Source organism: Marmota flaviventris, chromosome 13 (assembly GCF_047511675.1).
Source record: "Marmota flaviventris isolate mMarFla1 chromosome 13, mMarFla1.hap1, whole genome shotgun sequence".
Classification (NCBI taxonomy): domain Eukaryota; kingdom Metazoa; phylum Chordata; class Mammalia; order Rodentia; family Sciuridae; genus Marmota; species Marmota flaviventris.
The window spans coordinates 78,257,168-78,284,982 of record NC_092510.1 but is presented as its reverse complement, the minus strand read 5'-3'; the positions used below and the strand labels follow the sequence as shown (position 1 = coordinate 78,284,982).

The 27,815-nt window shown below is 38.9% G+C and overlaps 1 long non-coding RNA gene across 1 annotated transcript in view; it reads right to left on the bottom strand.

Moving 5' to 3' along the window:
* The window catches only part of LOC139701527 (uncharacterized), a 101,239-nt gene that overhangs the window by 31,910 nt on the left and 41,514 nt on the right, over positions 1-27,815 (bottom strand). Inside the window, exon 2 of the long non-coding RNA XR_011704051.1 lies at positions 24,359-24,456. This is a non-coding gene — a long non-coding RNA (uncharacterized lncRNA). The remainder of the gene's footprint in view (positions 1-24,358; positions 24,457-27,815) is intronic.

The window sequence follows — 27,815 nt, the reverse complement described above, 5'->3', positions numbered from 1 at the left end:
TATTTCCGGAAGTCCCTATTGAATGAAGAAGAGTAAAATGGAGAGAGGGGGAAAAAAAGCTTTCAGCAATGACCCCTCCCTTTTATTTGCAATTCTTCAGCTAGCTAGCAAGCCTTTGAATATGCTTTCAAGAAGGTGACAACCTTGTTAAATTAGCTTTTCCTTCTCACCTCTCACAATGTGACCTAAAGATTCCTTACTGCAAGACTAACAAAATTACACCCATTAACAAGCTCGGCATGAGAGGTATGGTATGATGGTGGCTCTGCCCTGTTGTCGGCTCATGATAATGACTACATCAGCTAGCTTTGACTCTTCCCTGCTCTCCCCTAAAAGTGTAATATTGCAAATAATAGGGTACCACATTGCCATTAGAGAAGAGGATAAGCCTCCAAGCATAGAAGCCAAATGTCCAGTTACTAATACATAGCCAACAATAAATGAGGTCAAACAACTCAAAAAATCCATCTCCTTCTCCCCAGAGCTCTATTTACATCATCAAGTAAAGCCTGTGCATAAGAATCAATCCTCGGGCTGATCACTAGAAGGGCTACCCAGGGTGTCCCATGGTGAGGAGCACAGTTTTAGCAACATTCTCTATGTGGCTCCTTCTCTAGGTTTCCCCGCCCCCCAACACACACACACACACACACACACCCCTCAGCTAGTTCAGTCATCTTAAAACAAAGGCAACAAATATTTAAAACTCATCACTTCTTATTTTATTAAATTTTACTATTATCTTTGTGGTTATTGGCATCTCGTGGTTATTGACATCTTGATTCTATATAGTGGAAATATTCTGAGGGCACTACTGTGTATCTCTTCTAATTCTATATTGAATGATGACATGCCGGTAGCTCAAAATCATCCGTGGAATAGTTACACCACAGAAATTGGCAAATGCTACAGATAAGGGCTTCATTTATTGTTCTATTGATTATCAAGACCAGGGCTCAACAACATACGGCCCAATGAATAAATCCAGCTTTTAGCTTATGTTTGTATGATTCAAATGCTAAAGGTAGTCTTTTAGTTTTTAAAGGATTATAAAAAGGAGAAATATGAGGGGGAAGAAAGAAGAGGTGGGGTAAGAATAATCTGCCTTTTCTGTGAAAGGCCAGATAGTATATATTTTAGTCTTCCTGGCTTTTGTCTCACAACTATATAACTTTGTCATGGTAGTGTCACAGGCATGGCTATGTGTCAATAAAATTTTACTTATAAGAATAAGTAGTAGGTCACATTTGACTGATAGGACATAATTTGCCAATCCCTGATCAAGAGTTAAGAAGCATTCTGAGAGACTCAATTGGCTAAATGGAATTGACAATAAATGGTATACTATATTTCCTTATGATTTGTAAATCTGTGCTATAAATCCTTGAGAGGAGTAAAATTTTATTGGTTAACAGTGGTTAAATATTTAACGGCATTGCTCAAAACCCTCTTCCTTTACCAAGTTGGTAACTTGTGCTTCCCTCTCAGAAAATCTTTGCTGAATGCTTACAACATGCAGACATAGAGAGAAAAAAATAGAAAGATGAAGTCCCTACTCTCTAAGGACTCACAGTCCAGAACAAAGCACCCACAAGCACCAGATAATGGTGCAGGACAGAAAGATAACCAGAGAACACAAATCCCCAAGCGCCATGGGGAAAAGAGATTGAAGAAAACAGTGTTCATTGTTCCAGATAATTCCACAGAGAGAGGCTAAACCAACCCACATAGCAACCCCATGAAGCAGGTGTGATCTCCATATCACACACATGGTCCAACTGAGTTGCAGAGGATTAGTTAATTTGCCCGAGGTCATAAAGCAGTTAAGGGCAGAATTAAGGTTCAAAGTCAAGCTGTTTTGACACCCCAAACCTTGTCCCTTCACCCCTCTCCCAATTAGCCCCCTTGTTTATGAAAATAAACTTATCATATTCATGTCATGATATATTGCAAAATGTCTCTCCCATATGCTTTTCTTTATAGATTCTGTGCCTCTCTAGTACCTCTACATATAAGTTTATTATCTCTCCAAAAGTCAACAAGTTAATTTTAAAAAATTTGAAGGACATATGTCTCTGAATGGAGCTTCAAAGTGGTAACAATGGTGATTTAAACTGTGACCAAATTAAAAACTCTGTCATTAAATAACATTAGCACAGGAAGATGTTTGCTCTTTGCAGAGGCAGTTCGTTGAGACTCAGAATCAACCATTGTCTCCCCAGTGTCTAGCAGAGGACTGTTGGGCCAATGCACTTGAAGGACTGAACCTCAGTAGGGACTGCAGAGCCATAGTCCAAGCACTCACATGCCTGTCACCCACAGACCTGGCTGTCTTTAGAGAGATGGAGGAGCCCCAAACCTCAGCTATCTGAATCTCCATCCTAGCTTCAGTGGGAGTCTGTTTGATGCAAAGTTGATACATTTATCTGTTCACAGAGATCTAAGGAAATTCAACATTTTCTTAAATATATTGAAAAGGAAATTTCACGATCTCCCTTGGAAATCTCTTCTACAGCAGAGGTTCTTAAATTTTGATGTGAATCAGAATCACCTGGGGAACTTGTTAAAAGCATCTTTTCCTGGTCCACTCCCAGATGGTCTGATTTACTAGGTCTCCAACCAGAACTGAAACCCTTGGTGAAGAATCTTCTAGAGTTTCTCAGTTCCTGTGCTGAATAATTTTTTTCCATGTTGCCTAACAAATTGATATGCTACAGATCCACAAACTCTTAATCTGCAATTCTGAAATCCAAAAGCTCTGAAATCTAAACATCTGTACGTAACTCATATGGCAGCAAAACCTGTTGTGAACTTAACTCCTTTGGGGATAAAACCTGACATGAACTCACTAGAAACTTATTTTAGTCTTTGATTATCTAACTTTGTGTAAATATTCAAACACTTTCCTATGGAAATGCTGACATGATGACTTCAAGGTACCACTCTGTACCCACTGGGAGTGTCCCAAAATATATAATAATACAAGCTTCCAGATTTCCTCAAATCATAAACATTTGACTTATTATTTAGCTCCAATTCAGATACAGAACTGTGGACCCAAAGGAAACTCCTTGTAATCTCAGTCACTCCTCAAGAGCAGGGGGCACCTTGAGCATTTATCTGTTGAGCTGCCTCAGTTTTCTCTAAGTGCTTGATCTTCAGATGGCAAGAGGCAAAATTTCAGCAGATTGCAGTGAGTACAGGCACTCTTGGCCACCTGTCTGTAGAAGTCCTGTCATCTCCAGGACCATGCCCTAGGCCGGGTAAGACCAGCTCTTGTTTTCTGATGCTCCACATATTCATTGCATGAAAACAGTCAAGACCCTTTGTAAGTCCATAGATGCTTTTGAGATTTCCTTTGGTGTGAGCCCTTACCATTCAGTCCCTTTTCTGCAGGTCCAGGGCAGAACTATCCAAAAATGCCAGGAAGGTTAATGGATAATAGGGTTGAATTGGGGAGACTGAATTACAATCAAGCCAGTAGCACTTGCAAGGAGAAACACACACACACACACACACAGAGCAGTGTGTGTGTTGGGGGGAAGGCATGAGGGTCAAACCAGGAGATGCCGAGATACCAGATACTGAGTAAATTTTACACTAATGACTGACCTTCAAAGTCCTCTATTACCTTGTCTCCAACTCCCTCTCCAATGTTCTGTCCCTCTTCTCTCCATTCACCTCTTCACTCCATTGTTTTTCAGAAAATTCTATTTTCTCTAACCCCTTCTGTTCATGCTGTTCTTTCTGCTTAGAATATTCCTCAAAGCCCTGCTTCCCCTTCATCTTTCGGGTCTTCTACACACTAACCCTCTGGGTTGTCTCTCCCAGAGTCCACTGCTCAGGAGCGTCCCCCCACTCACTCCACATCCCCTACATTTTAATTGTACCCAAGCCTGAGGCCTTCACTGGAGTCAGAAAACAAACCGTGTGCTCCACTCATGTACCATGTGACCAGCACAAGGCCTGGAAGCAATTTGATGCCCAACAAGTGTGTGCTGAATAAATGAGTGAACAAAGGAAAGAGGCCAGAAGCAAAGCAGGAAGGCCAGGCATGACCCAGAACCATTTCTGGAGACACGGCTGTCACAGAGAAGCCTCTGGCTGGCTGGGCCTTGAATGGTGAGTGCCCCGAAAATACACAGAGAACTCTGAGCAACAACCTGGACCCTGCCTCTGTTACTTCCTTTGCTCTTCTCCTGAAGAGTCCTCAACTACTTGTTTATTTTCTGTCTCTCCCCAGTTAATAGGGATCATATATTTGTTTCCTTCCCCATGTCATAAACCCAGTCCCTAGAGAATGCTTAACGCAGGTCGGCACCTTAAATACTGCTGAATGAGTGAGTGATTCGTGAATGAATGGGGTCCATGGTATTTAAACTCTGAGGTTCCAGAGAATCTACGTTTTGAGACCTTAGAGGCTCCCCAAAGAGCTGGTGTCCCAAGCTCCCTCTGAAGTAAGCAAGAAATGATTAATTGGGAGGACAGAATGATATCAATCTGACCCACAGGAATCTATCCCAGCCACCAATCCCAAATTTTTTTTCTGATTAATTACTGAACTATACCATACTCTTTGATAATTCCACTCTAAAATTCTACTACACTCCAATTGATGTTCTGGAAAAAAAAAAAATACCCTTTCTTTCCGCCCTTCTCATCCCATGTTCATTTCATCTTTCATTCCATACAGTCCCAAGAGAGATTTCTCCAGAAGAGAAAAAACAAATACACATGTTTTCATAAAGTTTTCTGTAATGATGAAAAGCTTCTTGGCAAAGATTAGAAGAAAGAAGGAAGTGGTCTTCTCTGAACCCAATCTAAAAGAAAATGAGATGTCCTTCCACCCAGAAGATCAAAGGGTTTCAAGAAGATGTCTCTCCTCAGCAAGGATTTGTCTTGTAAACTAAATAACTGCTGGATGGAGCATCAATTGGCTCACATCATGATCACTGCAGATCCTAATGAAGATGAGAACTCAAAACATTTTCCACCAAAACAAAGATCTCTCATAATTTGTATTATACTCTCCTAAATTTCTAGATTCCAAATTCTCCTTACTTCCTCCAGTTAAAAATAAATATGTGAACAACCAAAGAAAGACAGTTTTAAAAGACTTCAACTCCAAAAGAATAACCAGTTCCCCAGAGATAATGCATACAATTCCAGAAATACAGTGGGATGAAAATAAGTCCTTTGATATAATTTTAGTAGAAGTGGGCTCCATTATATCACATAGCCTTTATATGTGAGAACTTTTCTGACAACCCCAATTTTTTACTACCTTACATGTCTGTAGCATATACTTGGCCAAATTTTCTTCATCCATAAAATAGAGATTCTAAAATTCATATCACTTTCTATGAATTTCTGTATATAAGAACTAAATAAGACCCCACAGTAAGCATAAACACCAAAATCACATGAAAATATAGGTACTGGGCAGCCTTTGCAGTTCACAATCGTGATTCAGATTGATGTGTAGCAATTACAAGTGATGACTCCCAGTCGTGGTAAAAAGTAGAAACATCAAATGATAAATCTAAACATATCAAGAGTTTCTTTGTGATTTTTCTCCATACCTTCAGCCCCCCTTGACCAAAAATAATCCATTTTGTACACATTCATGGATGGTGACTAACTTAAGACTAAAGGAACCTTGACTGACTTAGAATAAAGAGTCCTTCCCAGCACAAAGAGGTACTGAGGTTGATCCAAAAGAACTTGCTATCTGAAGATGTTTCCAGTAGCCTCACCATCACAATCTCAAAAAGTTGGAAAGAAAAAGATATAGGAAGAATGAGGTAGAGGACAAAAGGGAATGTTAAGTGAAATGAAACCTAGAAAAAATTCATGATTGTCATGATTGATCATAACAACCATTTCTTTGTGTGAGCATGCAGAAAGAACCGGACATCTGTGACATTTAGAATCACTATAAGAAACCCATATTTTTTCCTAAAGTCGACTCTTCTCGGGATTATAGTGATAAAAGAATATGCACACAAATTATAATACTGGTTTCTCAAACTGGTAAGCTTTAAAAATATATGCACATATGTATTAATAAAAGTACAGACAAAATAATATGCTACTTTAAATGATAAACAATTATCTGCTTTAAAGATATTTACTTTAAATACTCGAAGAATTCTAAATACCTGAGCAGACTTAATTCCATTATGAGGATCCCCATAATCGTCAGCTGCTTAATCACCAAGGAAAGACACATGCTTGGCACTGGATGGCTTACATTTAAACCCTGGATTCTCTCCTTATTATCTCTGTGACTTTTGGCAAGATGCCCAACCTCGCTGGTCCTGAATTTCTAGTTGTAAAATAGGGGAGCGATGACACTTACTTCATTGCACTATTGCGAATAGCAAGTGAAGCAACAGAATAGTTCCAAAATACCAGAATATAAAAAACATTTTATGCTCTGCTGCAAAATGGAAGGAGGAGAAGAATATAGATTTCTGATAAAACTATTTATTTAATTAAAGGCTGGTCCTTTATTTTTGTAGTATGCCCTTCTACTTTCTCTGCTGTTAAAATCCCCTTTCTGTTATTAAAGAGCTGGCAAAGGTCCAGCTCTTTCTCTCTATATGGTTTCAGTAAATGGCTATTGTTTGGGTTTGTTCTGTCTCATTATTTTCCTTTGTTGGCAAAATAAACAGTTGGTAATTCAGTGTCATTTCCGCAAATTGTCTCTGAACTCTTACTGATCTTTGAAATCCATAAGTCATGGTATCACTGTGGCAGAGGTCTCAGCATGGACCTACGCTGTGGTCACCTCAAGAGTCTATTGTTTGAAGACAAGTAGGGGCCACCAGATGGGAGCTTCTCTCCAAACCTCAAGAGAAGAAAAATGGCAAACACTAAGCAGGGACCACCAGAAGGCAGCTTATTTGCTTGAGGGACTAAGGAAACTCAGAGGAAAAACTCATTGAAAGGTAAGAAATAGTTCAGGGAGCATTTCAGTTAATGATCACTAGTTGGAGTCAAGTTGATTCCAAGGTTGGCATGTTTGTTACCTATTGCCTGGATTTGTCTTTTCCTTGATAAGACCTCCCTGGAACTTTCAAGAGGGTCAAAGTAAATAAAAGTACTGTTTCCCTAACTTCCTTAAGCCACTAGAGTTCAGAATAGGGCAGTACAACTTTAAGGCTGAGGAAAGGATTTTTAACACAGAAGAGAGAGATGATTTCCCCCCCACTAGGGTGGACTCACCATGGAGGTACCCTGAGCAAGATCACCATGGCTTAGCTGGTATCCATGGTGAGCGGTAGCACCAGTGACTTTGGGAATGCAATGAAACCACCCCCTCCACATAAGATCCTTTGATGGGGAGACTAATAGCCATGGCAGCAAGGTGGCACCTTCAGGATGCTTCCATTCAGGCAACAGAGCTCACTAAAATAAACCAAACCCGGAGAGGAGACAAATGGCAAACACTAATCAGCAGCTAGGAGCATATATTTATGAGAACTTAGGAAAGAGTCCTCAGGAAATCCTGAAAATACAACAGGACCAGGAGAGCCAGTGGCAGCAAGGAGGCAGACTACAGAAGAGAAAAATAAGGTCATTACCAGAAAAGTACTATTGTTAGGTGCACTGGTGAAGCCATGCCTCTCCAATCCTGTGACCTTAGCCAAGACTCATAACTTTATAGGGACCCAAAGACCTTGCCTGGAAAATGAAGTAACAACATGTACAAATAACTAGTTCACAGAATAATTTCAAGAATTAAACAGGATGATTTTTTTTCCAAGTGTTTCTTAAATGTTAAAGTGCAATAGAAGCACAGTTGGTCATGCATCATTATGCTGAGAAATAGCATCATCATCAGATATTTCTGCTGTGCAAACATCATAGAGTATACTTACCCAAACAGAGATGGTATAGACGACTATGAACACAGACTGTATAATATAGTCATCACTATATTTTTGATTCACTGTGAACCAATACATCGTCATGCAGTAAATGACCATTTTAGTTTTTAATATTTAACAGTGGACTATTATGCAACTTTCAGCACTGGGATCCCCGCAGGAGTAAACCTATAGTACATCCACTTCAGATCTCACAGCTGAAAGTATGTCTTCAAGGAGAAAGAATGAGGAGGGAATGAGCTAACTGGATTATGAAGTGGGAGGAAAAGAAAAACCCACCCAGTTACACCCAGAGGACCCATAAGCCATCAACGTAGGCTGGAATTGTGAAGGAAGGGAAGAAATATGTTATGCATATTCCGGTTACATGAAGGATCTCTATGAAGGAGGGATTATTATTCCTGTTTTTAGATTTTAAAAAATGAGACTTAGAGAGGTTCAATGGCATACCCAAGGTCATATAAGAAATAAAGGACAGGGCTGACATTTGTAACCCGGATATTTCTAACTCTAAAATCAGATGCCATTTTCTTTTTTCTGTTTTCTTTTTTTCCTCCTTCTTGTTGTTCCCTTTCTACAAAAACTACATCGTTTACAAGGACTCCAAGATCATAACAATCATTTTCCAAATAATATGACAATAAGTCACTAAGCGTGCCACCAAGCCCTGTGCCTCCCCAGGGTTGCTAGCCCACTCCAAATCTTTCTGCACATCCAGTAGTTGGCTTTGGTTCCCCATAAAAGGCTCTTCCAGCTATGCTTATACTTGAACACTTTCTAAAAATGCTCTTTTGGGTGGTAAAACATTTCATTTGTTTGCATGGGTGTATCCTGAAAGCACTAAAACAAGCTTACTCAGATGAAAAATAAACTCCCTTCCCTGGGTAAATGCAGCACATGGAGCCTGCCCAGAAAAGAACTTAAATTCAAGGCAAGTAAGCAGAGTAAAGAAGAAATGAGCAGGGCACAGGGATGGGAGTGCCATGCTCTCGGATGCCCTAGTGCCAACGTGTGTTGTGGGACCACGTTCCTGGTGGGAAGACTCTCTACCCTTATCCAGCTCTGCATGAAGTAGGGTGCATGGGGAAGCACATGTGGTAGTAATAGGAAAGATGCAATTCCCCTTGGCTGCTTTTCAAGCATCACTACTTGGATAATTTGGGGACTTTTTTTCTTTTTTTTTTTTTCAAACTTTAAGAGTTCTCCCAGGACTGGGCTGATTATAAGATGAGGATATGTCCTGGACTCTGCCAACAGAGAAAACTTGGCTGAATTAGATGCTTTATTTTTTTTTTCAAAGTTATGCATACTTTTGCTAGGGAGAGATGTGCTTCCTCTGGCCCACCCTTCCCTTCAGAGAGCAAACTCAGATCCTGCCTTGAAAGAGTTTTTAAATCTTTCCTTCACAGGACGAAGGACTCTCAATGTCCTTCCCAAATTATATCCCCAAGTGCTCCTTGTCAAGGTGCCAAGTCAAATGTTGAAGACAATCTCACTTTTGTGACCTAAAATGATGGGTAACTTTCTCCCAATGAGTTAAAACCCTACACAATTCACTTATGTTTTGAAGTTCATTAAATAGCATCTGACTGGGGCAGTCCCAGGGTTCAAGGTCAAGAGCAAAGAGTAATCAAAACGGTGAACCTACAACTTGTTTGTACTGAAGCAAAGATCACCAGGGAAGAAGAAAACCTAAAATGTAATTTAAATGAAGCCAAGTTTTCCACAAAAGAGGCTGTGGGAGCCTGGAGGAAAGAAGATGGAAGAGCAGAAGGGAGGTTTAGACTGGAGTGACTCTGTGATCTTGAGCATGTCACCAGTCACTAACCTCTGGCCACATCTGTAAAGCAGCATTAGAAATGCTTCCAACCTGAGGTTAACACACAAAAGAAGTAACCCTTGTGAAAATTCCTGGCTCAGCTCCAGGTACTAAGTAATGTTCAGTTATTGCTGGGTTCATTCCATCCCTCTTTGTCTATAGGATTGATGAGGAGATCCAATGAGATCATTGGGAATGGATTAGAAGGCCATTTACATGTGGGATTGTTTTAAGAAAGAAAAAAATACAAGTGCCAAAATCTCAAAAAGTCTTCCCATGTTGGCTGCAGCATTTTCCACAATAGTTGAGATGTGGAAACCACCCAATTGTCCATGGAGGGATGAATGGATAAAGAAAATTTAATACATGCACACATGGAATATTACTTAGCCTTAAAAAGGAAGGAAATCCTGTCACTTGAGACAACATGGATGAACCTGGATGACATTATGCTAAGTGACATAAGCCAGACACAAAAGAAAAAAAAATGCTACGTTATAGTGATTATAACATGAATTTAAAATAGTCAATAATGTCTAGAAGCAGAGAGTGGACTGGTGGTTGCTGAAAGCTAGAAAGAAGGAACTGGGAGATATTAGTCAAAGTGTACAAAGTTTCAATTATACAAGATAAATAAATCACAGAGATCTACTTCAGAACATATTGCTTATACATAATAATGTCATATTATGTATGAAAAATGTGCTAAGAAAATCAAAGGAGGATCAGGAAAGGGACCTGGGATGGGAAATAGGGAGGGAGCAGGGAAATGCTTAGGAGTGATATTGTCCAAATTATACTGTTATATTGTGTGCATATATGAATATGCAACAATGAATCCCATCAATATGTACAACTATAATGCACCAAAAAAATGCGGGGAAAGAAGCTAACAGCAGGAAGATGTTGAGATTAAATAAAATATCTTAAGTAGAATATCCAAAATGGAAATGTATCTTAATAAAGCAGTGGAATAATTATTATTATTATTTAGGGAAAAATGTGCTAAGATAATCGATCCTATGTTAAGTGTTCTTGCCCCAAAAAATTAATAATAACGAAACAAGGGTTGGGGGAATGATCAGAGGTGATGAATAGGTTTACGGCACAGACTGGTGATTGTTTCATGGGTATATACTTATCTCCAAACTCATCGAGTTTAAACATTAAGATACATACAGCTTTGTATTTGTCGATCATACCTCAATAAAGTGGTTTTTAAACTATATAAGGGATATAAGGCAACTTTCTGTACTGTCTTGCAATTTTCCTGTGAATCTAAAACTATTCCAAAATTTAAAAGTTTATCTTTAAAAAAAGAAACCAAAAACCAAGACCTAACCTAGAGAACCCTCTAGGAATCAGATCTGAGTATTGCCCCAGATCTCAGATCTGACAGATTCAGATGGCTGGCAGACTCCTCAAGGAGAAAAAGAAGCCAAACAACATACACCCGAGACCTTACATATAGTCCATTAGAGAATCCGGGGGAAATCAATGGAAAGAACATCAAAATTCTAGGCCATGCTGCTCACTCATTCAACAAATATTTATTGAGTGTCTACCACGTGTCAGACATAGTTCTAGGTGCCATGAATAAAGCAATGAACAAATAATAGTTTATGCCCAAATTGAGCTTCTATTTTAGCAGGGAAACAAGACAAAATATTTAAAATATTTAAAAATAACACAAATATTATGATAAATAATAGAAAAGCCAAAGTAGAAAAGGGTTGGAAGTGTTGGGTTTTTTTCATTTTTAAACACAGTGATCAGAGAAGCTCCCATAGAGAATGGAAAGACCTGAGAGGGATTGGGCCCAAAGAATACTAGAGAGAGAGCGATCCAGAAGAACCCTCAAAAACAGGAAGGCAAGAGAATGCCTGTGAATGCAAGGAACAGCCAGGATCAAGGGAGAGAAAACAGAAGGTGAAGTCACATGGCACCGGGCACGGTAGTGCATGCCTGTAATCCCAGTAGCTCAGGAGGCTGAAGCAGGAGGATCATGAGTTCAAAACCAGCCTCAGCAACAGTGAGGCACTAAGCAACTCAGTGAGACCCTGTCTCTAAATAAAATACAAAACAGGGCTGGGGATGTGGTTCAGTGGTTGAGTCCCCCTGAGTTCAATCCTTGGTACCAGAAAAAAAAAAAAAAAAGTCACATGGAGCCAGATTAGCTTTTACCAGGTAAGGAGTGGGAAACCACAGAAGGGTGAGCAGAGGAGGGGACTTATCTGACAGCATCACTTTGGTTTATAGATTTAAGAGAACAAAAACAGAAGCAAGAAGATAAGTTGGAAGTCCATCACCACTTGCTACTGATAGGAAACCTACTGGTTCCATGAGGAATTATTTACTTATCCAACATAACCACAGTGTCTGTAGAAGGGGAAATTATTCCTATAGTATAATCTTCTAAATGTATTTCACCACCTGAAAGTCTGCCATCATTCAAAAAACTGGTGGGAGATGGAGGGAGGTTTGCACAGGTGTGTATTAATTTGTAGGTGAGCATTTGCCCCCGAGATAACACATATTCATTATCTATAAGTAGGTAATCTAGTCAACCTTCCAGATATTTTGAAATAGACACACCACTGTAATTGTGGAAATTAGCTCTCAAATTTTTGCTGTTGAGCACTGTGTAGTGTTTTTTAAACATCAAAGCATTGTAACTGGGGGAAAAAAAAAAGGAGAAACAAAACCACTTCAATGATGTGGCCATCTGATCTGTTTGTCAACCGACTAGATCCTTAAATGTGAACAAAGGGAGTAGAGGAACCTAATTCGTCACTAGTAAAAATAAAACTTGGGCTGCCTGAGTCGCTGAACTGCATGGCAGGAAAGATACAGAGTGAAAGGAATCCTACTTTAGAGAAATTGTGTCTGAGAGACAGAATGACTCTTTCCAGGCTGAAATCCAGAAGTGTTAAGGGACTAGATGTAGAAGATGTGTAAGTCAGAACAGACTTGGGAGCAGAGGACAAACACTGTTGGGAAATCATTCAAGCAGGAGGTACCCAGGACAAAGAAAGATTCAATAATGAGGATTTCTGTATGTGGGAAACCAGGAAAATTTCACCAACTCAGGAACATGGGGCTGCTCTGGGGCAGTACAGTCGGAACCTGTTGGTGGGGCTGGAGAATCTAGGAGAGAAGAAAGATTTTTTGTTTCTTCCATGAGTAGGAGACACTTCTGGGGAGCTGTCTTGTGTGGCTTTTGAAGTGATACTGTGTGAATGGAGGACTATAAAGACTAATAGAGTTTGCCATTAAAAATGTCTTATTTTTAACAAGCTGACTTGAATAAGTCAACTCCCTGTTCATACCCAGAATTTCTTTATCTGATCACAAAATGAGTTCTAAGCTACCAGTGACCAGCAAAGAAGGCACAACAGTTTGCTTTCTGTGGAGAAAAAATATCAGTGAGAAGAAATGCATATGCCCTAGGGGCCAAGGCATGGGAGAAGGTAGAGGTAATAATGCAAAGTTACCAATAATTAACAAGGGTAAGTCCATGGAGAAAAAGGGGGAAAGAGGAGATACTTCAGACTCCATAGTTTGACCCCTATGGGTTGGAAACCTAGATCTGCCACTCACACATTTTTTGATCTTAGATATATTACTTAAGTTCTCTGCATCTGTTTCCTCAATTGTACAATGGTACCAATAGCTTATAGGACAACTGTAATTATGATGATAAAGCATGATTATAAAGCATATAACAGATAGATAATGCTCAATAAATCTTCACCTTCTTTTACCTTATTACCTCCAGAGATAATAGGTATTTAAATATAATATAGTTAAATATTAAAATAACAAAATTACAAATGACTATATAATTTGGTTAATCACTCTAACTGATTTTATTAGCAATAACTTCACCTTGGGCTCCTTATTCATCTTTAAATGAGCCACAAACTTTTGTACTGTTCATTCATTAATCCCATAAACATTTATTAAATCTGTACCATATGCCATGTATCAAATGAGAGACTATGGAAGATGAAAAGAACAAGATTATTGTTTCTGTCTTCTGCAAGCCCAGAATCCATAGGCATATAATCAAAATAATCATCACATCATAACAATCCTTATTATAGAAGAATATACTATGCAGATTCAGAAGAAGGAGTAGCTTCTGCAAGAGGAAAAATTCTAGCCAGTATTTATTAAGCACTTAAAAGTACAAAACAATATTTTAAATACTTTACATATGCCAAATATTAAGCATCATGATATCATTATGAAATAAATAATGACTACGATGATTTTCATTGTGTTTATCACGAAGCTGAGGCATGAAGTCGAGTCATTTGTCCAAGGTTATTCAGCTAAGAGAAGACAGCCAGGATTTGAATCAGAGCATTGACTCCAGAACCCACCCTGCAGTTGTCACACTCCCCAGCCCCTTGTGCAAGGGCAAGTTGGGTAGGTTTCAGAGTGGCCAAAGAAAGTGCCCAGTGGGAAAGTTCACCTGAGATGAATGACTTATTAGGGAAAGCTTACAAGAGATGAGCGACTGCTCCAACAAGAGTTCAGTGTCAGTAGGCTGAACAGATAGCACCTTTGTCCCTAGTGCTTCACCAAGAAGTACCCCCTGTCCCTCAAAGTGTATTGTCCAGTGGTGCCCCACTGCATGAGTGACAAATATCCTTTCCACAGTATCCTCAGTTCCATGCCCATCCCCACTCAGAGAGGGATTTATACGTCAGGCTGCAGAAGTAGTAACATCATCAGCATATGCTTACTCAGCTGGCTGCTATGACCAGCAACTGTCCTGATGTACATGCACGAAAGTAGCTTTCCACAGATAACACTAACTTGCCTTCATTCTAGGGTACATAAGAGAAAGCCAGCATCCTTCAAGATAATATGCATCTGGACTTTTCAGTTCAGGCTTGCTCCATTGGTCCCTTTATTTGGCTTAGTATTATTTTTTGTGGGGGGAGAAGGGGGCACTCAGGAACATCGTGTTTGACTGTCCCCCTTTTCTTTAGCCATAACACAACAGTGTACAACAGATATTGAGGAATGCTTTACAAAGAAGGTATCATTGGGAGCAGCCCCTATGCCATAAGCAGTTTTCAAGTCAGAGTAGGGAAGCGTACACAGGGAAGAGAATGAGCATTGTATGGAAGTTCAGGGTTTGAAGACGAGTTAGCAGAGTGTATTGGTAAATTAGGGCAATAGTTCAAATACTGGCAGAAGCTAAGACTGATAAAGATGCCTGTCTGATATTCCCTTCTAGATATTCTTTTACAGTCGAGCTCTTCAAATGGCCCTTCCTGTGCCTCCAAAGCCAATCTTCCCGTGCAGCCTCCTTTAATTCAACAGATAGCCTTGTTGGCTCATCAGAACAAATATCCTACAAGGGCTAATCATGGAACTACCCACTTTTAATAAACAAGCTGTTTTAAAATGCCAACTGTTAATGTTATTTGGATGACCACTCAACATTGGGTATTTAAAAATGATTCCAGGCATTTGGCCATGTGGTTAAGAAGGCTACATTTTTTGCCATATCAGAAGAGGCTACACTGTAATTTATTCATTATCATGGTGGAAAACATTACCTAATTTTCCAGGCATTTGATGGGGGTGGGAGTGGAAGTAATAAGGAAAATGCTTGGCTTAAAGAACTTTGGGAATCTAGATTCTAGAAGCCTCCTAGACTAAATTCTAAGGAAGCAAACGTTAGCTCCCATTATACTTGTATCAGTTTTTGCCTCTTGGTAAGTCTCTACTGACAGAGATAATGCAGCAAAGATACGACAAGAGGCAAAGTGTTCTGAACTGTTGAATAAATCATATAACTGGATAGCACTCAGGATGGCCCACATCACTCTTTGCTCATGAGACTTCAAGGTGAGAACATCTATTCTAAGAACAATCATGAAGAGTATAGATCACTTGCTAAAATGGCTTGCTTTCAAAGGATGATGGGGGATTGTGGGAGCAACTCAAGAGATAATATTGAGAGAAGGGTTTATGCTTCAGAATGGATACATCCTGAGTTTATCACATCTGTGAAGAAGGACACTAGGGGAAGAAGTTACACAACAGAAAGTGTGTGAGAGATCATGCAGTACCAGAAAGAAGACCAAAACATGGCTAAAAATTGCATAATGGAAATGTTATATAGGAAAGCAATAAGGGGACAATTACTCCGGGGGGGGGGGGAGAGAAAGAAAAGGGATACACAGAGGTTCAAAGGTAAGAAAAAGAGAGCTCAGTGTCAAGATGCTAGATGACCTCATCCAATCAATAAAAATGAAGGTCAAGTTCACTGGTTTCTATTAGAAAGCTGAGGCTTATTCTTGTCTCTGTCTCTTCCATTGCTCCTCAGGTCCATCCATCACTTGGTCCTATGGACCCTTCCTCCAAAGTGTATCCACAAGAGAGCCACATGTCTTTATCCCCAATGCCACCATCACAGTCCAACCAACATGGTCCCTAGACTGGACCTCTTGCAAAAGTTTCCCGGCTTCTCTCCCCACTTTTTCTACTAACCCACAATCTATTCTCCACACATCTACCAGAAAGAGATTCCAAAAGTGAAAACCAACTCCAACTCCCCATGGCTATTTGAAGACAATAAAAATCCCTTAATCTGACAAAACTGTCTTAGATCTACCCGTCTGACTGTATGCCATTCCCTCTCGGTATCTGTGGTGCATCCTGTTGACCTTCCTTCCATTTTTCAAATACACTTAGGCCTTTCTCCAGCTCCTTGCTTTCACTGAAACGCTTCTCCCTGTCTGCTCCTTTATTTACATCTGTGCGGGAGGGCTCCTTCTCTGATGGGAAGCCTCAGGCTAAATGCCTTCTTTTCAAAGTGTCCCTCAATGACCAGCTTGTCTATGAAAATACCCTGACAGCTACACAAAGGCAGGAATTTAGTGATTAAGAGAATAGACTAAGGAAAGCTCCACCTGATAGCACTTTCACCCCAGTCTGAGATGCATCCTTTCATTCCACCCATCCCAGATCTTCCATTTATGTGACTCTCGAGAAGGTAAATTACATTGTTTTGAATCTCAGTTCCCACTATAAAGTGGAAATAAAATAAAGTAGTTATTCAGAGGCTGAATGCAAGGATTCAATAAATCAGTAAGGTTAAAGAATTTATAATAGGGTCTGGTCCATATAAATGTTCAATAAGTGTTTATTATTATTGTAGCATTCTGTTTGCTTCCCTCTAACACTGTAGTTTGTATTTTTGTATTTATGTTTATTGTCTGATTGATCCACTATTTCATAAGCTCCAGGAGAATAGGGAATGGATCCATACGCCCAGTACCTGTAAGACGCCAGCTGTTGAGTCAATATTTGATAAATGAATGAATGAATAAGTTCATAGCATTCCCATTACAGTGTGTAGGTTCTGAGAGAGCCCAGGCTGTGTTGAGAGGAGAGCTGAGCTCATTAACCATCGTGACCCTGCTAGGTAAGGCTGCCTGTGAGGTCAGGAAGTATCTGAGAGAAAACAGAATGGTTCCCCAGCTTGAAGTCTTCATGTGGATCAACAGAAAACTCACTGAGGATGGCCGTGCATCAGGCAAAAATAGCTGAATTTGGGGTGAAAGCAAAATCAAAATGTAGTTATGTCTACCCTAGTGATCTGGGTTAGAGGACAGATGGAGGCCATGAGGGTTGAGAGGCCAAGAGAGGGAAAGAACAAATATGCTAACAGAATGGTGAGAAATCAAAACTTGAGCATCAAGTAGGGTAGGTGTAAAGTAATAATATGCCAAGATGCTAAGGTCACTAAAGAGTTGAAGAGGATCCCAAAGGCCAGTCAATGACAGCCACAAGGATGGGAAAGAAACAGCCCAAGTGGCAACATGAGTTTCTCAAGAACAAAGTTGATGAATGCTGGTAGGAAAGTTATCCAGAGCAATGATGAAAGCCAAGAAATTACCAGCACTCCGTCTTGGCCCCATGAATTATAAGAATGGGAGCCTGCTGACATCAAGATCAGGGATGGAATATTCCCAAAGAATGCATTCGTGAAGGGAGAGGCAGAATGGGCAGCATTTGGGGGTCTTAGGCAGATCTCACCAATGTCAGGGTTGAGGAGATGCTGTGATATTGTGGTGGTCATGATTCCCTGAGTCCCATCCTCCGCTGTAACGGGGAAAGGGAAGCCAGCTGATTTTTAATGTAATCCAGATACCATTTCTGGTTGAATGGGATGTGACCACCTTAAGCTCACTTAACATTTCTCTCTCAATCTCAAGCTCTCTCCCCCCTTTTCCTCTAGTTCAGAGGGGGACACAAATGTTCCACCACAAATTGATTGAAGCATCCTTCCTCTAGACCTCCCCAGGAGAGATCAGGAATGAAAGGACAGAAATTAAGTCCATATTTAGGAAGGATAAAATACTCAAGGCTACTGACGATATCCTAATTCTCTTGGGAAAAATCTCAGGCTGGAATTTGTCTCCGCAGATTCAGGAGAGTTTTCCGTCTTTCTCAGCCTTCCTGCCTGGATGGCCTTTTCAGATCAGAGCCAAGACTATAGCCCGCCTCAGCCAGATCATGGGGAATACTGAGGAGGAATTCTAGCACTCAGTCCTCCCTCATTTTGAGCAGTAGGTCAGGTGAATTACTTCAAATACATGCAAGGCCCTTCTGTTTCCATGGTAACTGCTCTAAGAACCGTAACAATGTCAATCATAGAAACGGTGAAACCATAACTTGAACCCATCTTGCTGACAAAGATATCTTGAGAAGTAGCCACTGCTCAGTGTCAGACTTCTTGCCTCTCATTCTGGGGAGAATGTTTTGTTTACGTCCAATCAGTTATGGGAATAAGGGGAAATGGTGGTTACTCATTTTTTGCTTCTGCTTCACTGGGCCTACCTCTGTCTGTATTTTGCTGATATGCTTGTAACTCATTTTCCCTGCTTGAAATTACAGATGGAACAATTCATTTTTCCACCTCTCTTTCCTGCATAGGTGTGTAAGTACTTGAAGACAAAATATTGATTTTTTTTCCCATATACTTAAAAAAAAAAAGAACAGCTTGTTCATTCTCAATACATTGTGCCAGTTGTTTTAATTTCTTTGTGCCTGTTTTGACAAAGCCACCTCACAATATCTAGAGATGAAGTTCTAATCCAATGTCTTTTGTCTGTGCTGAGAAAGAGGGTAAGCATCTCAGTCGACCGACTCTTTACATAGAGAAGTTGAAGAGTAATGCTTATTTCTTCTTTTCCTGTTCTTTCAAAATCCATACTCCAAATTCTAAAATGATGTCCCTTACAGGTAAAAGAGTAAAATGGCATATTCATAATATCTAGAGCCTAAATGATAATTCTCACCAAAAAAAAAAAGTGATACACATTATCATTCAAAACTCTGTTGGTTATTTTATTTGCTTAGTTTTATTTTTTTAATGTAAATTCTAGAGCACTCTTACCCTGCATAATATTTTTATCTTTCCTTTATTCTCTAAAGAATCCCAAAGCAAAAACATTTCTGTGAGTTTATTAGAGCCTTCGGTTTGGATACCGAATTGTTATAAAACCAATATTTTTTACATTTTTCTTCTTAATAACATTCTTTGACCCAGAGAGAACTAAAAAATAAGCTATTTGATGTCTAAAATTGCAGAGATAAACTGACATTGTGTTCTGAAGGTGTCTTTTCAAGAGAAAAATGGAATTTTTAAAAAATGTAATCAAGTTATACAGAGCCTCTCACCCTTAGGTCATCAGTTCAGATTTGTCTGAGGTTGGAAAGTTACACAAAGTTGTAGTGGCTGCTGGAGTCCTGGTGCCCTCTGAGAAATGAGTTGGAGGTCTCAGGGGAGGTCACTGCTTTGTAGTCACCACCCCGTAATTGACACCCATGAGTTCTTCAGAGAATAACAATTCCAACAAGTCCATAGAGTTGGCCTAAGAATCCTAAGTCAGTCCTAAGCTCCCTTATGTTTATGAATTTATGTTCTCAAATGTAAAATCTACGGAAAAATAGAAGTTCTTTTTTTTTAAAAAGTCTCTCTGGAAAACCTGTACCTGGTTTCCTACTTAATTTGTGCAGAGAAGATGGTGAAAATCCTAACGATGAAGATGAGCAAGAAGGAAAAGAGGAAGGAGGACAAATAAGGAGAATGAAAACTAAGCAAACAAGAAAAAAGGTAGAAAAATGAGAAAAGGCAGAGAAAGAGAAAAGAAAAAGGGAGAGGAGGAGACAAGAGAAAGAAATGAAGTAGGAGATGTGAAATTCCATCATGGCATTAAGTACAGGTCTTCATTTCAATAGGATTTTTGTTTGCTTGCTATATCTTCATTGCGTTCTCACAAGAATCTTCCCTATGTAGGAATTTCATTGTTTTTATGATGGCCAAATGTGCCCCAAAACCAAGATTCAATCAATCTTCTTCCTCCAAAAAAAGAAGTTACTGGGAATGACATTATTTTGCCTTACAATCTTCTTACATGGAAAGATGCCCGGTGAAGTCTCATCTAAGTCTTATGATCACCCCAAGAAAGAAACCCCACACAGATGTGAGGTTAGAGAGAAGGTTAAATGTATAGTCCTTACCACCCAAACGGACCTCTGTGAACCCCACTTCCACCAGAGGAGTAGTAATTTCAAGAGTGGTTCTTGATTTGTTTGGATTCCATTATTTTTGGTAAATGTATATGGAAAATGAATTACTTTAGGGAAAAACAGCTCTTTTATTATATACCTCAAGAACTAAATAACAAGCAGATACACCACAGGCCACAGATATAATATAAATTAATTACAGAGAAATGAGAGTTAGACAAAATTTCTATTAAAAAGTAATAAACAGTGTTCTGAAGACAATAGGAACATGGTGCAGTGTGTGGTAGATCGTGGCTTTTGTTCTTTATGTCACTAATTCTTTCTACAGAGAATATTTATTCCTCTGACCTTATAATTGTAGGTATTTTGGCTCCCCTTTCTATGGGACAGCTTAAAAGATTGATTTGGAGTTAACTTCTAGTTTCTCTTTTGTCCAGTTGATTCATGTTACAGAACCAATTTGGCTGGTGACAGCCTACTGTCCAATGGTCATATTTCTAGCAGAATATAGGCTCCATGCACTAACGAGGTTACATTATCTGAGATGTCTCTTCTCTCCTGCTTCCTCCTGGACTTGCCTGTGTTTAGATAGATTGTGTTCTGTTTGCACTTTTGGTGTCCAGGCAGGACAATGATCCCTAGGTGGGAATTCTGTAGAACTCAGAAGAGGCCAGACACTTTCCAACCTTCCCACCTACTTGCAGTAGGTGGAAACTAGAAGACGGATGGAAAGATAGCAATGGGCTTATCAGATCCATGATATGAGTATCCCAGAAATAAACCAATGCAGGAGGAAGAATACAGAGAGGCTCAGGAATCTCGGACTTCCTGTACCTTTGAAAGTTGGAGTGAAGATGGTACTGAAATAGGAGACTTAGTTGAAATTCTGTATTAGAAACTACAGCTGGATTATCTCTCCTCCTATTCCAATAGAAGACTAGATGTGCATACTCTGATATGAAGAAAGTTCAAACAATAGTACAAGGATCTCAGAAAAAAAGACAAACAATACAGGGAACAGAAGAAAACAGCTCCAAATAACTAACTTCTTCACAAAGGGAAGAAGGAATATTCTAAGAATAAAGCAAGAGAAGGCATCTATTTTAAAAATGCTTAATGGGCATAAAATGAGATATTTTGATATTAGAATTAAGTGAGCAAAAGTAAAATTGATGGAGGCTGGGGTTATGGCTCAGCAATAGAGCACTTGCCTCACATGTGTGAGGCACTGGGTTCGATCTTCAGCATCTCATACAAAATAAATAAATAAACAAAATAAAGGTATTGTGTCCATCTACAACTACAAAATAAAAAAGTAAAATCAATGGATGGGTTGAAAGATGAAGTTGGGAAAATCTCTCAGAAAGTATAAAATAAAGAGAAAGAGCTAGAACAGAAGAAGAGGAGAAAATGAGAGCCATAGTCTGGGAGGTCCAATACTCAAAAAGAAAAGAAAAATAATAGAGAAGGAAATTCAGGGTCATTCCTTCCCTTTCTGGAATAATAGCACACGATCACAGCCAAATAGCTTTGCTGTCCTGTCCTCTAGAATTAAAACTGGAAACCCTACCTTCACTATACACATTCACTTCAGTTCAAAATGTGAGCACTTCTGTTAGTATAATCCCCCCTCTTCTCCTGGCTTCCAGTGGGGTGACTAATTAAATGTGTGGTTCACACTCTTATTAATCTCCTCATCAATTGGTTGTTCAGCCATACCTTAGTGTTTTCTTCTGAACAAGGGTTTTGGTTTTGTTTTTGTTTTGTAATGGTTATTTTTATTGGGTTTTTGTTTGTTTTGGGTTTTATTGGGTTTTTGTTTGTTTGCTTGCTTGCTTTGTAATATGCATAGGCTGAGAATTTTTCAAATCAAGTTTTGGTTCATTTTTTTACTTAACAATTCCTTTTTCAGTTCATGTCTCTCCTCTTTCATCTTACTAGAAGCAATCATGACCTAGGATGCACCACTTTCAACATTTTGCTTAGAAATCTATTCTGCTAAATATCCAGCTTTCTTGCTCATAATTTATTCCTCCTGAAGAACACTAGAACAAAGGCAAGTTCTTTGCCACTTTATCCCAAGAATCACCTTCCTCTGGTTTCCAAAAACCTGTTCCTTGTTTTCATCGAACACCTCACCTGACCTTTAATATCCATATTTCTACCAATATGATTATTCTGTTCATGATTCTATAAGAAGATAGAGATGTTCTTTCTAGTTCTTTTCTTTCTGAGCTTTTACCATAATTTCCTTTAATGTCCATATTCCTATTAACAGTTCCTTTAACTGCTGTCATCTAGACTTTTTCTAACATGCACTACAAAACTCTTCCTGACTCTACCTATTATCCAGCTCCAAAGCCACTTTCACGTTTTTAGGTATTTGTTATACACCTGACTTGGGATCAAAATCGTCTTAGTCTGTTTGGCCTACCATAACAAAATATGATGGGCTTGAGGCATAAATAACAGACATTTTTTTCATAGTTCTTGAGGTTAGAAATCCTAAATTAAAGTTCAGGAAGGGTCAGTTTCTGCTAGGGCACTCTTCCTGGTCTTTGGATGGCTTCCTCTCCCTGTAACTTCACTTGGCTAAGAGAAAGAGATGTCTCTTTCTCTTATTCTTCTTATAAGGCCACCAGTCCAACAGATCAGGGACCCACCTTTCTGATCTCATTTAATCTTAATTACCTCCTGCCTTCTGAAGACCCATCTCCAAATACAGTCACAATAAGTGTTAAGATTTTCTCATGTGAATTTGTGGAGAACACAATCAGTCCATGGCAGATAATAAGAATGATGTCATCAAAACATGAAACTGATAGATTGAGAAATCTGAATATAAAAGAAAGAGGTATATATGTCCAGCAAAGAGTTTAGGGATGAATTAGTGAAAGTTCACAGAACACAAAAAAAAAATTGTATTATTCACTCTAGGCAAGTGAAAAAAATCTAACTCTAAAAAAATGTAATCATACTACATGTAAATAATATTTACTTAGTCATAATTATGTAAATGCTGAATTTGTTTTTAGAGCTCAGGTGCAGATGGTTGAGTTAATCCTACACCTCAATCCCCAGCTCACTAGCAGTGGTCTTAGCACAGTTGCTCTCATTTATTTATGTATCCCCTTAAATTCCCACTTCTCCATATGCAAACACCCTGATACAGTTAAAGTATATCATTTCTATTTATATGAGTTCTTTTTAAGTGTCTACTATATTCTTTGCATACACTTTTAATTTTTTCATGTATTATTTTGCTACTGTCTTATTCTTTTTCTTATTTTTTTTTCACTCAGAAGTAGTTTCTAGATCTATCCACAGTGCTCTGTCTTCGTTTACTTTGAACTGCCATAACAGACCATGTAATTTTAAATGAACAGAAATCTTTTTCTCATAGTTCTGAAGGTTAACAAGTCCAGGATGGAGGGACAGGCAAGAGACCTTTTGCCACTATGCTATGGTGGAAAGCAGAAGGGTAAAGGGAAAGCAAGAAAGGAGCAGGGGCAAGCTCATCCTTTTATAAGGAATCCAGTGCAGCAAGAATGGCCTTAATCCATTCATGAGGGCTGTGTCGCCATGACTGAAACACTCCAACTTAGCACCACATCACACAGGTTAGACCACATTGGTAATCAAGTTTCTGACACTCGAACTTTGGGAAACAGTCAAACCAAAGCATTGAGTACATATCTAATTCATTGTTTCTAGTTCACAAGCATTCCTTAGTACGAAGGCATCATATGTACTTATCTGGTCCATCATTGAACAACTCGATTGTCTCCAACTTCCAGCTACTATCACACAATGGGATGTTCCTGTAGGACACACACCCCAGCATGTGATGAACTTGACTAAAGGATGATGGAGAGCTCTTCAGAACTGCTGCCCTGGTCTACACTTCCATTTTATAGTTCTTGTATTGCCACCTGCCTGCCAACCACCATTCAACTCTTCAATTATCACTCATCTTAGAAGAGTAAAGTCATACTTAGATGTTTTCTTTTTTAATCACCAATGTGCTTGAGCATCTCATTTATTTGTAACCATGTGGCTTTTTTCTTCTTTGAATTACCTGTTCATACCTTGGCCCACATTTATACTCATTTCTCATCTTTTCCTTTTTGACATGCAGGAATTCCTGATGTAGTCTGGAATTTGGTCTCTTTTAACCTAGAAAAATAAGCAAAGAAAACACAACAGCATTAATAATTCCATGAAAATCAAAAGTTGCACAGGAAAGAAAATTTAATGGAACTCACTACATGACCCAAATGTGAATGATAATTGTGTAATCTTAATAATGCAAACACTAAATCTTGATTAACAACAAAAAAATTACCAGAAATTATGAAAGGAATAAAAGTAAATGGAAGATGTAGAGAATAAGAACTAAATTCTCGTCTTTAATGGTAAGAAGACAATAGATAATAATATTAGAGGTGGGGGGACTGGCTTATATCCCCAGAAAAGGATATGTTAGAGTTCTAACCCTCAATATCTCAGAATATGACCTTATTTAGAAAAAGGATGATTTATACAGAGATGATCAAGTAAGAATGAGATCATTAGGTTGGAAACGCATCCATTGTGACTGGTGTCCTTATAATACGGGGAAATATGGACACAGACAGATATGCACAGAGAGAAGGCTATAGAGAAGACACAAAACGAATTCCATCTGAAGTTGAAGGAAGAAATTGGAATGATAGAGCTATAAGCCAGAGAATACCAAAGATTACCAGAAAACCACCAGAAGCTAAGGAGGAAGCACAGAATAGATTCTTGTGCACACCCTCAGAAGAAACTCACCCCGTTGACACCTTGATCCTCTAGCTCATGATCTGCTATTATGGAAGTCACCCAGTTTTGGGCTTTGTCACAACAGCTCTAAGAAATTAATATGCTAACTTAAAAATAAAAATTAATAAATGGGTAGAATACACATGATATTTTAAACATGGAGGAAACATAAACGTGGTTGCCTTTGGGAAGTGGGAATAGGAGTAAGAACAGAGAAGGAATAGGAGGCCAGAGACAGCACTGTTTTCCATTATAAGTCATGTAAAATCACTTGGCTTTTTAAACTATGTGTTCTTGCAATGTTTATAAAAATATATCTTTAAAAAGTCATCTTGCCATATTTTAAGTCCCTGAAGCATCTTAGGAAAGATAATTTCTATATTATTACTTTCACAACATCAAAGACAACATTTTTGTTCTAGTAAGAAAATGTTGGTATGCAGGGTTCAAAGTACATTGTTGTATGGCTTCCTGGCCTTACATATTATTGAACAAGTCTTGGACTTGGGCCTAAATTCCAGTTATTATTAATGGGCAAAAGCATTTACATTTCAAGAGTTTGAATGGTGAGCAGCCAAGTAATATGGAAAGAGCACAAGGCAGATAGAAATAGATTTGAGTCCAAACAACCCCTGCTGATTAAGTGGTATGGCTTAAGGCAAGTCAATATAAGTCTCAGTACCTCGATTTCTTCATCTGTACAACTGGATGATCAGACAGTACTTCATGGGAATTTTGTGAGTCTTAATGAGAAATTCTTTTCACAATGCCTGGTTCCTGGTAAGCACTTGATAAATGATAGACGTGATTTTGATATCCATATTCAGAAGCCTTTCCAATCTGTGCTGGCTCTATCTTCAGCCACAGCTTGAAATTCTCCCTTGTACTCCCACATCCTTTGCTCTTGGTTCAAACCATTAGTCAGTTTTGCTCACTTCTAACATGATTATGTTAAAGAACAAAAGTCTCTAGTTTTAAGTCCTAGATCTGCAACTAACTACACTACGAGCATTGAGTAGTTCACTTAAACTTTCTGAGTCTCAGACTCTCACTTGTAAAACAGGTCAAATAATATCTGTTGTAATGATTAAATGAAATGAAGAACATGGGAGAATCCAGTAAAATGGTGGATAAAATCTAGATATTCAAAAGCTGATAGGCAAGCTTATTTCCCAATATATAAAATTAAATAATGTTAAATAAACACTTCTCATTCCTCAGCTATGTCATAGCAACATTTTGTGAAAATTTCAGAGATTGTCCCACCCTTCAAAAGGATATTTGAGAGACATGAATGTTATACTGGATTATACATAAATTTCCAAACCCTTTTGCTTCATAATATACCAAATAATTGGATTTACACAGTGCTCCAAGTAGCACAAACTGTTCAGGTTACTGTAATTGAATTAATTTCCAATGAAATCCAGAACTTTGCAATCTTAACAAAGTCTTTTATATTTATCTAATTTGAGCAAACTGTAGTATTTAAGACATCTGTAGCGATGCTTAAAACGAGCACATTTTGTTTGGTACTGCCCACCTTTCAAAAACAATCCAACTCCTAAAACTTCAAATTTATAAAACATGTAAAACTGCCATCACACAACGATTCTCAAGCTCTTCTGTGGATCCTTTCAAAGGGTGATCTTCTCAAGCAGCTTTTAAATTATCTGATTTAGGAAAATCTGTCTTGCACACAAATCTTCAGGAACGCAGCCGTCACCCAAATGAAGAAGACTGGCCATCAGAACAAGACCCCCACTCCTGTTTGGATGTCCATTATCCTCGTGAGCAGTGGCTGAGTTTAAATCACACACCCCTGCCTGAACAGTCTGGTTTCTGCTCGTCCTCACCACTGCCGTGGTGTCCTGTCGGGGGAAAAGACGTAGGGCTCTCCGAATAGTCAGTTCAGCATTCTTCTAAAACGCTGATGCAGCTCCCTCGGCTAAGTGAATGCAATATTTCTGTGACAACCTTCCATAATCCCAGGAGCAGCTCTCTTAGGTCAGCAGAGGTGAGAGTGGTTCCCTGTCAACTAGGAGAGATTACTCCAACTTTCATTTGTAGCTAGGAAGAATTCCCCACCCCCCGCCTTTTTTTATTGTTGTTGTTTGAATAAAATCCACAGCTAGCACAAAACACCGAAAGACATCCCTGCATCCATCTTCTCTCACAGTTCCTCCATGCCTGGGATAACTCCACACATCTGCTCTATGAGTACTAACTAATACAACATGGTCAGCCATTCCAGCACACTCAGAATTATTTTGATGCTGTGTTGCATGGGACTGAATTCCACCTTAGGTTATTGTTATAAAACAACAAAGATACAGATATCTCTTTTTTATTTATAAGGCACCTTGATGAACTTTATCTATATCATGTACTTTTTACAGAGATTATATATAAAGTGGAGATTGTCTCATGATACAAACAGGAAAATTAGTTTCTGAACATGGTCCTCTTTGTTGATGCTACTCTGTAGAAACTGCACCCGGCCACCAGTCAACATTTTGATGACACATGAAAAGATTAAACAGAGGGAGGTCATGTGCCCTCATAAAGGGAGTGAAGGCCAGTGTCTCATTGGTGGGTTTTTCCTGCCCAGGAAAATGTAAGCCACCCTAAAACTTAAAGTCTCAAATAATTAGTGAATAACAAAACACAAATACTCAGCAATATATTTACAAATGCAAAGCCCCTGATAGATCTAGTCTACATGGGCT